Source organism: Triticum urartu, chromosome 4A (assembly GCF_056163025.1).
Source record: "Triticum urartu cultivar PI428250 chromosome 4A, HENAU_Tu73, whole genome shotgun sequence".
In the NCBI taxonomy this organism is placed as follows: Eukaryota; Viridiplantae; Streptophyta; class Magnoliopsida; order Poales; family Poaceae; genus Triticum; species Triticum urartu.
Genome location: NC_141876.1, coordinates 412,244,865 through 412,249,752, shown reverse-complemented (window position 1 = coordinate 412,249,752; position 4,888 = coordinate 412,244,865). Strand labels below are relative to the sequence as shown.

General features: G+C 49.6%; 1 long non-coding RNA gene across 1 annotated transcript; it reads left to right on the top strand.

The window, feature by feature from the left end:
- The first annotated feature begins 469 nt into the window (after positions 1-469).
- LOC147976006 (uncharacterized) lies at positions 470-4,031 on the top strand. Its single transcript, XR_015602106.1, has 2 exons — positions 470-806; positions 1,903-4,031. It is a non-coding gene; the product is annotated as an uncharacterized LOC147976006 (long non-coding RNA).
- The last annotated feature ends 857 nt before the right edge of the window (positions 4,032-4,888 follow it).

Genomic DNA, 4,888 nt, shown 5'->3' with positions numbered 1-4,888 from the left:
GCTGTACTCCCTCCATTCCGCAATGTAGTGTTTTCTCTATATCCGTGCTTCAACTTTGACCGTAAATTTAACTATAAAGACCGATTGCGGCGAGAGCAAAATTATATCAATGAATTTGTATTTGAAAGATCTTTTCAATTATATAATTTTTTTCTCCCGCCGCAATTGGTCTCGTTGGTTAAATTTATGGTCAAAGTTGGTCCTCGGGAAGCGCGGGCGCACTATATTTTGGAATGGAGGGAGTATGATATTCATATGCCAAATCTCATAATTAAACAAAAAACATTTGTTAGCAAATCAAAATAGAAAACCTTAGTTAAGGCAAATACATAAAAGAAAAGAAAAAGAAAGAAGTGCTATTGTAACTTGGCCCGACCGAAGCTACAGTGCGGCCCAACCCACCTAGCAGGCCTTCTCCTTCCTCGCTACAAGATGGGGAGGCAGAGGAGGTCGTGGCACACATCCACGATGCCATGGAGGTGGATGGCCACCACGTGCCCCTCCCCGAAACCCTAGACCGACCACATCTGTCTCCCCCATCCCCTTCCGCTCGACCCCGAACTCGTGAGCTCCGCGGTGACCGAGCTCCTCGCCCACGTTGACGCGTCCACCGGCCTCCCCGGCGGGCGGGAGCACCTCCTGGAGGCTCGTTGTGCCCGTGCGCGTCCGTTCCGGGCATCGGGGCAAGGAGGGAAGCTATGTAGCCGACGCCATCTTCGTCTTCTTCCTTTGGCCGCCGCATCTCGCCGTCACCACCGTCTCTCCGGCCTGTCCCCGGCCTCCCTGAGAACGCCTTCCGCCCCGTGGTGAGCTCCTCTCCCCATCCCCCTCATTCCCTGGCTCGATCCGTCGTTGTTTGGGCCTTCCCCACGTTCGGCCGCCATGACTGGAGCTCCGCTCCGCACGCACACGCACGCACGCTCCTGCCCGCGCCATTCCTTGCCTAGGCCGTGTCTGGCCGCGCTTGCCTGCCCCTAGACGCGCCCGCGCAGCCCCGTGCGGTTGCTGCCTTCTGCTGCTGCTCGTGCCTGCTATTGCCGCTGTTGCCGCTGCGCCCCACGGCCACCCATGCCTGCTGCTGACCTGCTGTCCTTGTCTGTCGCTGCTACTGCCCCGCGTTTGCTCGCCAGCCCGCGCGCATAGCCTGCCGCCGCTACCGCCAGGGCCGCGACCTGCTTCCCCCATGCGTCGGCGCTGGCCTCGCTGGCTGGAACGACCGAACGAGCGCCCAGCCATGGCCTTGGGTCGCTGCACGTAGGGGCCGGCCTGATTAGGTGGGATTAGCAAGGTTGCTTTGGTAGATTAGTTAGATGGCCATATGACCAGTGGCCCCCCTGTTTAGTGTTTTCCTTTTGTTTTGTTTATTAGTTAAGTCTTTTAGCACATGTGTGTATTACATGCGGGCCCTTGAACCCTGTTGACCAGTCAACTGTGACTGGCAACTACTACTGACTGGACCCCTGGGTCCCCGCTGTCATACTTCTAGTATAGCCAACTAGTGAGCACAACAGGAGTTCTGCCATGTTTAAGTTCTAAATAAAATAAACTATTAAAGTAATTTAAAAAATGATTAAAAATTTAAGAATTAATATAAAATAATCCGTAACTCGGATGAAAATACTTTATACATGAAAGTTGCTCAGAAAGTCAAGACGAATCCGAATATGCAGCCCGTTTGTCCGCCACATGTCCCTACCATAGCGGACACGTAACTTTTTCCCTCCGGCCCGTTTGTCCGAAAACACGAAACACCGGGAATACTTTCCCGGATGTATCCCCTCCTTCGCCGGTATCACCTACTACGCGTTAGGGCACACATATGCCGTTACTTGTCATGTCATGCATCGATATGCATATGTTTGCATTGTATTCATTGTTTCTTTCCTCTCTTCTCTCCGGTAGACCACGAGACGGACGTCGTTGTTGCCCCGATCGACAACGTTGTTGATGACCCCTCCTTGCCAGAGCAACCAGGCAAGCCCCCCCCCTTGATCATGAGATATCGCCTATTCTTCTCTCTACTGCTTCCATTAGAGTAGTGTAGCATGTTACTGCTTTCTGTTAATCCTATTCTATTGCATAGCCTGTCATTGTTGCTACAGATGTTGATACCTTACCTGCAATCCTAAATGCTTAGTATAGGATGCTAGTTTATCATCAGTGGCCCTACATTCTTGTTCGTCTGCCGTGCTATACTATCGGGCCGTGATCACTAGGGAGGTGATCACGGGTATATACTTATATACATATACATGATACATGTGATGACTAAAGACTGGTCGGCTCATAGAGTACCCGTGAGTGATTCACAGATTGGGGGCTGAAAGGACCTTTGTCCCGACGGCCCTCTGGGTGGATCTTTGTGGCGGAGCGATGGGCCAGGTTGAGACCACCCAGGAGAGAGGTGGGCCTGGCCCTGGTCGGCGTTCGCGATTACATCAATTAACACGCTTAACGAGATCTTGGTATTTGATCTGAGTCTGGCCACTGGCCTATACACACTAACCAACTACGTGGGTACAATTATGGGCACTCGACGTCATGGTATCAGCCGAAGCCTTCTTGACGTCAGCGACTGAGCGGCGCGCGCCGGGTTGGAGTTGCGTAACGCAACTTCCTTTGTAATGGAGGTTACTAGGTCTGCTCACCGGCCGCGTACGCAACGTGCAGGTGTGCAATGGGCGATGGGCCTAGACCCCTGCGCCATAGGATTTAGACCGACGTGTTGACCTCTTTGTTGTGCCTAGGTGGGGCTGCGACGTATTGATCTTTCGAGGCCGGGTATGACCCAGGAAAGTGTGTCCGGCCAAAGGGGATCGAGCGTGTTGGGAAATGTGGTGCACCCCTGCAGGGAAGTTTATCTATTCGAATAGCCGCGTCCCTCGGTAAAAGGACGACCCAGAGTTGTACCTTGACCTTATGACAACTAGAACCGGATACTTAATAAAACACACCCTTCCAAGTTGTAAGTGCATCTAGTGCCACCCCTAGTTGGTTTTGGAGTATTGACGACAAACCTAGTTGAGGGACTAATGTGTTTGTGAGAATTGCAGGAAAACACAGGTAGAAGTCCCTCATTGATTCGGTTTACTACCAGAGATGACCCCTAAAAATGAATGAAGACATTGAAGTCAAAGGTGGTATATGAAGATATTCACATTGAAGACTATGACAACAGAAGACACGTTATGAAGCCTATGGAACTCGAAGACTTAGATCTTTCGTAGTTCTTTTTATTTTTGTTGAGTCATAGGAACCACCGTACTGTTAAGTGGGGTCCAGGAGAACAAGTCAGAATGACTTAAGTGATGCCTAAATCAAAAACCTATGTCTTCGAGTGAAGACAATGAGAGCAAATCTTGTCCAGAGCCGGACAAGTCAGCCTTGCTTGTAGCGCAAGTAAAGTTGCCATGAGAGTTCGAAATCTGACCGTTGAGACACGTGTCAGTTCCTTAGTGACCCAGGGTCATTTCGGACAAATCAGGTCGGGTTGCCAAGTGGCTATAAATAGCCCACCCCCACAACCATAAATAGTTGGCTGCTCAGATTTCAGTGCATGGCTTTTGTCGTTTGAGAGCAACCCACCTCGAAGCCTTTGAGAGAAAATTCCTAGTGAGGAGAAAAGCCCTAACCACCCAGAGCCAGAGTAAATTGGGCATCACTTAAGTCTTCTTGTCTGTGTGATCTGAAGACTTATTACACTTGAGGACTGTGAATCCTTCAGACGGTTAGGCGTCGCGTTCAGAGCATCCAAGAGACATTGTGGATTGCCAGTGAACGAAGTCTGTAAAGGTTTGGGAGTCTACCTTGAAGACTTACCAGAGTGATTGGGCGAGGACTAAGTGACCTTAGCTCAAGGAGATTACGGTGAGGACTTGGTGTCCTGAACTGTGTGTTCAGGACTGGGTGTCCGGAACTGTGTGTCCTAAGGTTTAAATACCTAGCCGCTCCAACCAGACGTACAGTTGTCACAGCAACTGGAACTGGTCCAACATATCATTGTCTTCAACGAGTCACTGGTTTCATCTTCACTTCCTTCTCTTGCTGTTACTCATTGTGAAGTCATTGCGTGCTTGCTTTATCATTTGTCTTCACATCGTGAATGCATGATCTGTTTGGCTTCATAACTTCTTCCTACTTGATCCTTATTACATTGAAGCTGTTTATCACTGTGCGTTCACTCTATTGAATACATGACCATGGCTGGCCCAGTGTAATCTAACTTCCGCTGCACAGTAATAGGCATAATCTTCACTGTTTGTCTTCATGACTCCCAAGTTTTGAAGACTTTCATAAAAATCGCCTATTCACCCCCCTCTAGTTGATATAACGCACTTTCAATTGGTATCAGAGCAAGGTGCTCCCTTGTTCTGTGTGATTCGGTTTAACCACCTGGAGTTTTAGTTATGTCGACTGCAGGGATAATCAAAGTCTCCGCTGCGTGCCCCGTCTTCGATGGAACTGAATATCCCTACTGGAAGAATAAGATGCGCATGCATCTTGAAGCCATTGACGTCGACCTATGGTATGTCGTCGAGAACGGCGTTCCCAAGGCTGGAGAAGGTGTCACTGTTGCTGATGTCAAGAAATTCGTTCAACTGTACTCTACTGCCAAGAACATCATCTGTGGTCATCTAACCAAAGGACAGTATGGCCGTGTGAGTGCCTTGAAGACATCCAAACTGGTCTGGGACTGGCTCTCCAAGGTCAATGAAGGCATCTCAACCCAGAGAGATCAACGAATCAGTGTCCTTCGCAATCTCTTCAACCGCTTCAAGCGAAATGACAATGAGAATGTCCAGCACACATTTGATAGACTCACTGACATCACAAATGAGCTTCAAGCCCTCGGCGCCACTGAAATCACCAAACATGAAATCGTCAAAAC